Source organism: Antechinus flavipes, chromosome 6 (genome assembly GCF_016432865.1).
Source record: "Antechinus flavipes isolate AdamAnt ecotype Samford, QLD, Australia chromosome 6, AdamAnt_v2, whole genome shotgun sequence".
NCBI lineage: Eukaryota > Metazoa > Chordata > Mammalia > Dasyuromorphia > Dasyuridae > Antechinus > Antechinus flavipes.
Window position 1 is genome coordinate 179379493 of NC_067403.1, and position 12492 is coordinate 179391984.

Here is a 12492-nt window from a genome sequence, read left to right on the forward strand (position 1 = left end):
CAGTTCCCTTTCCCGGCTTTAAAATCTCAGGATATGCACAGTTGGATAACTTTTTGAGCATAGTTCCAAATTGATCTCCAGAATGGCTGAATGTATTCACAATTCCACCAAGAATGTATCAGTGTCCCAGTTTTCCCACATCCCCTCCAACATTCCACATTATCTTTCCCTGTCATTCTAGCCAATCTGACAGGTGTGTAGTCAACCCATCATTTCTCAAAACTAATTCTTAGTGGGAATCAACTGTTTACATTGATAAAGATGTTTATTAGATATTTATGATGGCCTTTTCTGTAATTAATGTTTGTTTGAAGGAGCTAAAGTGGCAAGTGTAAGCCAAGATTATTGTTTACTGTAGAGTAATCAAGGGAAAGCTGTATAAAGCAGAATGTCCTTAGTATATAAGGTACACTAAAGAGATATAATTGTGGTTCAATATCTATCCTTCTTCAAGATAGGCAAAGGAGAGGACAAGAAAATTAGTTCATCTTTTGTTTTTCACAAAGGCATAAATCAGAGTTTCCCTAGAAAAGCTATGGGTCAGATCCTATATCAGATTTTTATTCATGTCATAAGGATCTTTATATTTAAATAGTTCTGTACATAAAAACACTCGCACATAGTAAACAAGTTATCATTCATTCTTTCATCTTCCTTCCTTCCTTCCTTCCTAATTCTAAAGTCTTTAAAAGTTTTATTAAAAAGTTTTATTTCAAAGTTATAGTAAAGTTATATTCCTTTATAACATTAACATTATATATATTGTACTAATTCCATTTACTTTATTCTGCATTCATTTATAAGTCTTTAAGGATCTTTCTGAAATTGTACATCTCAGCATTTTTTAATAGCACAGTCTATATGTCACAATTCATCTAGCCATTCCCTAACAGAATTACCTCTTTTTTCAAATTTGGGGCTATACTGTAAAGTGCTGCTATAGATAATTTTGAATATATAGATTCTTTTCTCTTTCCTTTGATTTCTTTGTATTATAGAATTAGTAATTATATAGAAGGATATACATAGTTTAATAACATTCTAGGAATAATTTTAATTGATTTCTAGGAAAATCAGTATGGACTATTTTATAGATTACCAACAATGCACTAGTGTAACTGTCCAGAAGTTCTCCAACATTTGCCATCTTCTTGTCATTTTCACTATTCTGATATGTGTGAGGCAGAATTTTAATTTGTTTAAGTTACATTTCTTCTAATTACATATGATTTAGAGTATTTTATTGATTCTTAATAGTTTAAATGTCTTCCTTTGAAAACTGTATATATACCATTTATCTATTGGGGAAGTGCTTTTAATTTTATATATTTGAATCAGTTCCTTATATATCTTGGAAATTAAACCTTTTTCAAATAGACTTTTTATAGTTTTCCCCAGTTACCTACTTTTCTTCTAATTTAACTTCATTAGTTTTGTTTGTGCAAAAACCTTTTAATTTTGTTCAAAGGTGTCATTTTATCTTAAGTTCTCTTTTCTTTCTCCAGGTGTGTTCCATATACATGGAATCCTTTCCCTCCTTCTGGCCACTTTTTATAATTCCCGGTCCTTTCAGATCCAATTCAAATACTAACTTCTGCAGCTCTTTCATGGTCCATTTCAAAGTTAACTCATATCTTATGTCTATTCACATATGTACTTGTCACTGTTAGAATATATGTTCCTTGAGGGCAGGGCTTATTTTGCCACATATATTTCTATACCCAGAGAAAAACACTATGCCTGGCACATAGTAAATATGTAATAAATGTTGATTATCAATGAACATCAGAAAGAGAAAGTAACTTTCCTAAGACTTCAGAATAGGTAAGCTATAGAGGCCAGGTTTAATTTATAATTTATTATTCTTTCCTCTCCACGAAAATGACTCTGTATGAGCATAGTTCACATAATTTATAATAACACAATTCACATGGAAATTTAGTTTAGTTTTTTTCCCGATTTCTAAATCTTTACAAGTGTCCTTTAAATGTAAGATTGAGATTTGTTGATCTTTTCCTATATTGTCCAATGCTCTTCTGAAAAAGAGTTCTGTGCTCATTTAAAATGCTCAGTGGTTTGCAAAATCATCATTAAGCATTATCCCAGCTCCATTTGGCAGTGGTTGGAACATTGCTCCATGATGTACTACTGTGGTAGTGAATCCCTTCTCTGGGGGACCATTTAGGCACCTTGAATTGCTATTGGGATTCTGCAATATTTATTATCTTCTCACTCAGTTACTTCTCAAATCTTTAAACCAAACATCTGAGGAAAGCTGGAAAGGATGGGGGAAAAAGTAAAAGGAAAGATCTAGTACTTGATATATGGAGAAGGAATTGAAACTAAATCCCAGCTAAATGTTGGCCAAAGTAGGATATAGTGAAGCAATTCTCAGCCTGAAAGAGTTAAAGAAATGGAATGAAATGGAGCATAGGCCTGTCTAGTCAGAATGTATCTCAGAAAAAAACAAAAAAAAAATCTTAATCCATCAGGCTGCCTGGTCAGTAAAATTACCATTCAAAGGAAATGGTAGAAGGCCGTTACTCGAGTCATTTAAAACCAGACTGGATGAAGTACTGGAAAATACCCTATGGGGATTCTGGCCTGTGTAGGCATGGTGTCTAGGTAGAGACTTCTTTATTTTTTCTTCTAATACAAATGATGCCTCAAAACCCAATCTAGAAAGGAAATAGTAATATTATGAAAAAGATTGTACAGAATCTTTAATTAAATGACTATGAATAGTCATAAATAGAATGAATATGACTGCTGATAGATGTGTTAGTAATCCTTGAAAGATTGGGAAGAATAGCCAGGTACTGTAGAATAAGCCTAAAGCAGATATCCTAATATTCAATAAATGGACATACTTGTATAACCCTAGCAAGCTTGACTCTATTTCCTAGAAACCTTCTATAAGGTCCTATTAAAAGATATATTACCAAATAAGTGAACATATCAAGAGTTAGGCAAATTTTACTCCTGCTTTGGACAGTGTTACTGAGAATGAGGGAATCAAGAGGTTGCTATAAAGAAGGAGAGGAGGCCACACATTATTAAATTCATATAGTGTACCAAGCACTGGACTAAGCACTTTATAATACTATTCATTCAATCCTCACAACAACCCTGGGATGTAGATACTATTATTATTCTCATTTCAGTGTTGAGGAAACTGAGGCAAATAGAAGTTAAGGGAATTGCCCAGTTAAATAATTTGTAAAATGACTATTAGATGGCTGACTCTACAACCAGCACCAAATCCACTGAATCACCATATTTCTAGATACAAGTGAAATATTTAACAGAATCCTATGTGTGCTACATTTGAAGACAAAAATGGCATCATTGGTTTCATATTGTAAAGTCATCTGAGGAAGTCATCCTTCATTCCTCCTTTGGCTCTGCTTCTGATTCCCTAGACTTGGCCAACAAAAAACAGCTCCATCCTTTGCCTGGAACAACTCTGCATGTATGACCCACTTCATTCATTGACAAGTTACTCTTATAATGTCCTTTTGGAGAAAGTGTCCCAGACTAGTCATCCCTTAGTCCTGCTTAACTTTGTCACTGCCTCTTTAGACTTTATCAACATTCCTTTCCTCATTTTGGTTCTGTTTTGTGTATTGTCTCCTCCCATTAGAATGTAATCTTCTGGAGGATAGGAACTATAATTATTTTCATCTGCATTTGTATTCCTGGTGCATAGCACAGCATCTGGTATTTAGCAAGTACTTAACAAATCTGATAAGTTCAAGAAATAAATGTCTCAGGTGAAAGATGATGGACACCTACTTAGGAGATATTTATCTTAAATTGCTTTTAGTATTTTAGTGCAAACCTTCTCAAACTATGGGTCAAGATCCCATAACTGAATATGGGAGTCACAAAATTATGATTTATTTCAGTAAATGTTAAATTTGTATATGTATTTTATGTAACTACATTCCTGCGTTCATATGAAAATTTCTTGGATCAAAAAGGTCCAAGAGAAAATCAAAGAGCCCTGTTTTAGTAGATAACAAGCTAAATTAGGTCAATACTATTTAAGTCACCCAAAAAAGCTAATGTGAGTTTTGTTTTAATTAATAGAAGTTAGTATCTAGGTCCTGAGTGGGAGATAGGAGAAGAGTGTAGTGTTTCATGGACCTTTACTCTGGTTAGATCACAATTGCAGTATTGTGTTTCATTTTGGTAATACCAGCATTGTAGGAAGAATGTTGATAAGCTATATAAATAGTATCCAGAGGTAGGCAGTCCAGATGTTTTTGGACCTTGAGTTTAACATAAGTTAAAATTACTGAGAATGTTTAGCTTAGATAAGACAAGAGCTGGTAGGGAGATGTTTGCTCTCTTTAAGTCTGAAGAACTATCAGGGGAAGAGGGATTAGGTTTATTTTTCTTGGTAATGGTACTAGGATCAATGGTTGGAAGCTGAAAAATACAAATTTGACATTGATATAAAAAGAAAAAAAAAGAAAAGAGGGAGTTTATTAAAACTCCTCAAGTGAATTGTCCAAAAAGGAATGGCAGTGGGTTCTCCCTTACTAAAAAGGTTGGATGGCCATTTGTCAGTTAAGTTAAAATGAGAATTGTTTTACAAAGATGTCTTCATCTCAGAATATTTTTTCCAGTATTGGGTTCCAACTCCCTGTTAGAATAGTGTTGCTATGGAGATAGGACAGTCAAGCAGGAGCAGGGCCAAAATGCATTGTTTTGGCAACATATCTGAATTTGGCTTTGGAGGCTTCTGGAAAGAATATGTAAAGGAAGAGTTAGCTCCCCATCTTGTGGAAGAGGAGATGATGCTGGCAGGACTGAATACTGTCTGATTTCTAGGCACATTTCCTTCCCCTCCTCTTCCAGGGATTATATTGTATGAAGTGATATGATGTCCTTTTGATAACATCCCAAAGAAGAGATTAAAGTCTGACCCTGCTTTCCCACCCTTGGCAGTGGCCCAAGCGGCTAATGCTGCCTTATATTATTTGTCTTTTTAAATGCAATCAGTTTTCTTTTGCAATGGGGTTTTGCAATGGGTTCTCTATAAGTATCAAAAACTTTTCTGAATTTTCACTTGTTAGTATCATTAATTACACCTAAGGTTGCTATTCACAGGATTTTCTTTGTAATTAGATACAGAACATTTGTAAAAATTGTGAAGATTGAGGATGGGAGAGGGGGAAAGGAATCAAAATGTAAACAGTATACAGAAGTACTGGCTTCTTATCTTATAGCCAATAGGGCTTAAAGTATAACTCTCTATCACTTCCTCCTGCATCTGAGCAATAATCTTGCCACTGGTTCTTAGTAAAAGTACTCTGCCACATTTTCCTATCAGAATCCAAGAGGAGGAGGGAAGGAGAGTTTATGTCCAGAAATCAGATGTGGTTGCTCTTGCCAATGATATTTTCTCACATCTTATGCAAGATAGAAAACAGACCATTCACTTCAAGTGAATGAAGCCAAGTTCAAAAAGCTATCACAAAAAAATATTGACTTCATATATGGTGACTGCTTGAGTTTCCCATCTCCATAGCAACATTATTTGTGCAGAGTTTAGGATTCCAGGACTACAGTGTGATTTTATAGGGGAAAAGAAAAAAAAAAAAAAACTTAACTAGGCTTCTTGTGAAAGAAGCATTAGAACAGACCATATTATTCCCCAATCATACTGTATTTCCCAATAGTGCTAATGAAATCAAGTGTTCAGAAGTATTATAGGAAGAAACATTTTGATCTGAGGACTTTAACCTTGATGTACCAAATATTTTGTTCATGTTTTAGAACAAATCATTTCCTTTCTTTGAGTCTTTGGTTTCTTCTTTTCCAAAAAAAAATGTGTTAGAACAGATTATTGATCTCCAAGTTCTTTTCAAGCTGTAAGTCTATACTTTTTTGAAAATTGAAAAGAAAGAGATTTATAACATTTAAAGTTTCAAGGTATTTTCCAAATAAAAATTCTACAAAATATATAGTAAAAATAGTATCTCCATTTTACAAATGAGGAAACCTAGGCTCTGAAAAGATTCAATATCTGTAAATCAATGTAGATTATTCATGTACAGCATGCAAGTTAGAATTTAAAATCATTCTAGCATTTGTTCAATCACATGACATGTTCAAAGTTTTAGTTTCTCTAAAAGAGGGTAACAATTCGTGGATCTATTATTACACAGGAATGTCAAGAGAAAAAATTCTTTAATGTAGAGTGTGCTTTAATATATCAAGGATCAGTGGTTTCACTGATAGTATTAGTACCTTCTCTTAAAAAGATCAAATGTCTTTGTTGTGGAAATTAGAAAACTGACCCAAGAAAACTGGCAAACATAATTTATACCTAATACATCAATTTGTATCCAATACCTAAAATTCTGATGATTAGCTTGCTTAATTTAACTACTTAGAAAATGGGAGAACCGGATTTGAAATTGTGCCCTGGGGTCAAATTCTCTCTACATTTTTTATTCCATTGTTTCCATTTGACAAAATGGGCAAATTATTTTGCCTTACTAGAGCTGGGGTTGACTAGATGTTCTAAATTAGCTCTAAATCTATTATCCTAAGTTAAAGATTTACCATTAAAATTACTGAGGAGTGATGATCTCATTTTTTAGCAAGTAGGGAGAACAAGATCAATTTTGCAATGACATATATGTTATATGATGGTTATATTTCTACTGTGACTAAAAGACTATTATTTATGATTAAAATCCAGATTAGTTTCCTTCCTGGAAGAAAGAATTCTTTACATCTGAAGATGTTAAGAAAAAACAAGTATTCCTTGAAAAATGTAAATGATCTTCAATGTAATAATAAAGGGGAAAAAGTTAAAAGGGTATAAGAGTTCATGTTCTGGGAAGGTGACGGTAGAAGTATGATAGAGAGAAAAAGGTAAGAAGTAAAAAACTCAAAAAAAAAAACCAACCTTATTAATTTCTATTGATAAATGAGGGACAAAAAGGAGGAAATTTTTACAAGGAATCATGATATGTAGAGCAATCTAACAATCAAGATCAGCTTCCAATTTAGGAATTTCATGATGACTAATTGTTAATCTCACATTATTAAGAAAGTCAAGGAATGTGGCATAGAAATGCTCAAGGCTTTTAAAGCTTGATGAACAAATTCATACTTTTCCTGATTCATGCAGGACCAATTAATACTATTGAAATTAATGAATGAAATAAAAACTGAATTATGAATGAAAAAGCCCTTACAATGTGCCAAGTATTGTTTTATGCTCCAGAGATATAGATAGAAAAGCAAGACTGTCCTTGCTTCCAAGGAACATATATATTGTAATGAAGAAAGATAAAATGTATAGAAACAACATAACAATAACTTTACTGAAACTAAACTTTGATCTACTAATTAAAGTTAGTGGCTTTAGAAGAAGAAAAAAAATTGGGAAGTGAATGGTGAATTAAGAAAATATCTTAAGAAGAAAAGCTGAATTGATGAACCACATCTTAAAATGTGATTGTTAGATATATGACTAGCGAAAGAATATATTCTACAAGAGCTGATTTCATACACATATATACTTATATACACACATATGTATAAATATATATAAATGCATGTTTATATATATGTATGTGTGTTTATATAATGCACACACACATATTTTAGAACCTTAGCATTGAAACAAAAAGGCCAAAAACTAAGAAAAGAGAAAGGAAGAAAACTGTATATGAATATCTATCAAGTCATATGCCATAAATATTAGCAAGAATATAAGAAAAAGAACAGAAAAACTATATACATATATTAATTTTTATAATTAGAATATGAATATGAAATCCAAGAAAGAAGCCATCATTTAAGCCTATTGTTTCAAATATTTTCAACCAAATGGCTAAGGTATAACTGAAAATCAAAGTTTATCAACCAAGGTAACATTTGATTTCAGAGGCACCACTGATATTTAGTGGTAAATTACATTGTATATTAAGAAGATATGTTGTTGTTATTGTTTAGTAATTTAGTTATATTTCACTCTGTGTAACTCCATGAACTATAGCACATCAAACACTTCTGTACTACACTGTCTCCTGAAATCTATCTAAGCTTATGTTCATTGCTTCCATGACACTAGTGAGCTTTTTCTTTTTCTGCTGTCCCCTTCTCCTCTTGCCTTCAATTTTCTCCAACATCAGGAGCTTTTCCAATGACTCTCATTTTCTTATCATGTGGCCAAAGTATTTAAGCATCACCATTTGGTTTTTCAATGAATAGTCTCAATGAATTTTTAAAGGGTTGACAGATTTGATCTCCTACCTCTCCAAGGCATTCTCTAAAGTCTTCTTTGGCACAATTCAAAGTACCAATCCTTCAGTGCTCAGCTTTCCTTAGAGTCCAAATTCTTATTGACATACATTACTACTGGAAAAATCATAGCTATGAACCTTTATTGGAAAGTACTGTCTCTACCTTTTAGTATGTTGTCCAGATGTGTCATAGTTTTCCTTCCAGAGAGAAAGTGGCATTCTCACTAAGAAATCTGGGAACTCTAGGTGACAGATGCAGTGTTAAATATTTTGGTAAAGATCAATGTCAGCATAAATGGAAATAACTGTCATTAAAAGATACTAAAGATCACCTAGACAAAACAAATTAAATTGATTTTGAATTTGAGAGCTATTTCCCCAGACATGATATGATAATTATGAGAGGGTAAATATACAGATATCTTTTGGGGAAGTCTCCCTGCCAAAAGAACTAATATATTCTTGAATTGAAACTGTTGCTTTCAGTTTCTATTGCTAATGGGACTATTTATCATTTCCCCAGTTTTTCAAAGCTCATAAGATCCATTACATCTCCTATACATATTTGCCAAACTTTGAGAAAGAATATGTACAGCAGAGACAAAGTGAGAAACAACATCAAGGATTTATAGTCACATGAAGGCTAGGATTTGAAGGCAGCAAGAGCAGATAGTTGGTACTTCTATGCCCAGATTTTTTTGCCTTTTCTAGAAACCTGAGTCTTCCAACAGCTCTTAGTCATTCAAAAGCTACAAGAAGAGGAATAGCAAATTACTCAATTTTGTCAGAAGCCAATTGAAAATCTGTTAAACATTAAGCAATAAGCTGATAGAAAATAGAAGATATATGTGCACACTGAAATAGGGAGGTAAAGAGCTTGTCTTTAATATATTTCTTGAGACAAGATCACCAAGCTTTCATGTGAATTGATACTAGACAAAGAATATTGTGACTACTCCAAAAATGGGAACTTCCTCCTTCCGATATAGTGGTATTTCTTAAAAACAAACAAAAAAGAGAAGAAAATTCATCCAACCTGAAAACTGCTCATACAACATGAACATAACTAAAACAAGGAAGTACAATTTTTATTGTTAAATCAACTAACTCATTTGTGTGTATTTATGTGTGCATGAAAAAGAGATTAACTAATTGTTATATTGAGAATCAAAGAGGAGAAACATTTGACAGTGACATAAAAGAAAGAAGAAATGAATTAATATGTTAAGTATAACTCTGAAACTAGATAGCTAAAGAGATGACAAATTAGAGAATAAGTGGCTTAGACTAAAAAAGAGAGCCTATGAAAAATGACTTCTCCCAATAGAATGCACAAAAATAACTAAAGGAAAAAAATGAGTATTGCCTTTTTAAAGAAAGGGAAACAAAAAAGAAATTCTAAATTAATAAAAGAAAACATTAGAGACAAAGTGAGGGACATTAAAAAAATAAAAACATTAACACAACTTATGTGTAAATATATTAAACAACCTAATAAAAAATGAAAGTGATGAATGTGAAAAGAAAACAAAATCATCATGAGATGTTATTTATAAGAAATACAAGAACCATATATATAATGAAAAATGGAACAAAATTTACTATTTGTCAATTGAATTTTTTTTAATCAAAGTACTATCAAAATATAAACAAAATTTTACAACCTAAAAAGATGAATAAAAAACCAACATTATGCTTAAATAACCATAGACAATATCAATATTAAATTTATGTTATTTAAATGTGTTAGCACCTAAATTTATAAAGGAAAAGTGTATGAATTACAAGAAGACATAAACTGAAAAACCATAAGATCAGGTTCAAATTTCAAATTTTTTTTCCTGACATTAGAATTAAAAAAAAAAAAACTAATGAAGAATAAGTTAGTAGAGACACTAGAGCTAAAATATTATGATCATTTTTGAATGAATTTACTAAAAATATATGTATTTTTAAGCATTACATAAAACTTTTACAAAAAAAATTGACCATGTACTAAGAAATAACTACAAAAAGTAAAAAGTGGCAAACAGATATTTTATGGATTATAACATAAGAAAACTAGCACTTTTTGTTGCTATTTGCCTTTTGTGAATAAAGAACAAAATTGCCTCACAGTGTTGGGATCAATGTACAATGTGTATGACTGGCTTATCATACTAAAACAAGCTTGGAAGGCTTTACCATAGTTCAGGTACAAATAGTTCATGTGAATATTCTGCTTCACTCATAATACACAGACCCATCTTTGATGCAGGCAAGCTATACTGAATGGTCTTGTGCTAGTGTCTTTGACATCAAATTTCTTTGATAATCAAGGAATCACTTCTTCTGACCTCCATGTAAGCTCTTGCCTTATGTGTGTTCTCCATAAAATGGTCTTTTAGACAAGTTTACATTGGCCAGCCCAACTATTGGTCTATATTCCAAGGAAATCATAAAGAAGGAAAAAGGACCCACATGTAAAAATAATGTTTGTAGCATCTCTTTTTGTGGTAAAAAAAAAAAAAAAGAATTGGAAAATGAGTAGATGACCATCAATTAGGGAATGTCTGAATAAGCTGTAGTATATGAAAATGATAGAATATTATTGCTCTATAACAATGATGAACAAGCTGATTTTGGAAAGGCCTGGAAAAATTTATTTGAACTGATGTTGAGTGAAACAAACTGAACCAGGAATACATTGTATATAATAACAGCAAGAATGTGTGATCAACTATGAAAGATATGGTTCTTTATGATTCAGTGATCCACAGTAATCCATTAGATTTTGGACAGAAAATGCCATTTGCATTCAGAAAAAGAATTATTGAGATTGAATATAAATCAACACATGGCTATATTCACTTCTTTAAAATTTTTTTTTTCTCTTGCATGGTTTTTCCCTTTTGTTCTGCTTTTTTTTTCTCCCAATATGATTCATAAAGCAATGTGTATTAAAATAAATTAAAAAATGAAAAAAAAATGAAATGATGGCCAACCCATCAGAGTTTCACTATAGATGAATTTGAATGCTTGAAATTTCAGCTTAAGGGAAAAAACCCTCAGTATCTACAGATCCAAATGATTAACAATGAAATTCAAATAATGAATGACCAAAAGAATGTAGTATAGAAAAGATTAATAATAGTGTGAAACAGAATAATAATGATTAAATCACAAATTAACTCAATTAAAATAGTCTTTAGGGGGAAATGCAGCCCTAAAATACATTAACAAAATAGGAAAGGAAAGGAGAGGATTAGTGGACTATATATGCATATGAGAAAATTTAAAAGTTAACAAATAAATGAATCCAAGATAAACACAAGAAAAAAAGGAAATATTGAAAATTAGAAGGGAAACAAATAAAGTGAAAATCAAAAGTACTATAGAAATTATTTTTTAAAAAATTAAAAGCTGAATCTTTAAGAAGACTTAAAAATGCAATAAATTATAAGTAAACAGAATAAAAAAAAGATTAGAAAACAGTAAACAAAATAGTAAATTAACAAAAGCTTAGAAGAAATAGAAAGAATTATTAGAACCTAGTCTACACAAATATATGCTAACAAAGATGAGAATACTAAATAAATAGAGGAATTCCTTTAAAAATGGAAAATATATATAATAAAAGGAGAGTAACTATAGATATTAAGTTATCTAATTTGTTATTTCATATTTATTATTTGATATAATTTACAAATGTCAAGAAGTAGATACAAAGAAGCCTATATGCTTATGCTATCACTCTCTCATTTGGTCATGTACCTATAACTCACTTAACTTCTTTAAATTTAATTTTGAAAATTTCAGTGTTATACTACTTAGTCTATGGTATCTTTTAAAAAGATGTGGTTTACTATAATAGGTTTTTTTTAAACTTCTTTGGGTAAATTATGTTACATTTTGCCTCTCTTTTTCTTCTGTACCAAGTGTACTCTTTCTCATCCCTTATATGAACAAAAATATATGGGTTCTTTCTGATTACAAAGTATTGGAAACTGAGGAGATGTTCATAAACTGGGCAATAACTAAACAAGTTATTATATAATTATAATGAAATGTCACTGTGCTGTAAAAAAATGGTAAGCAGAAGAGTTTCAGAAAAGTCTGAGCAGATATATATGAACTGATGCAAAGTGAAGTGAACAGAATCAGGAGAAAGATGTACAGTAACAATGAACGATAATGTATGATGACCAACTATGAATGATTTAGTTCTTCTGGTTAATGT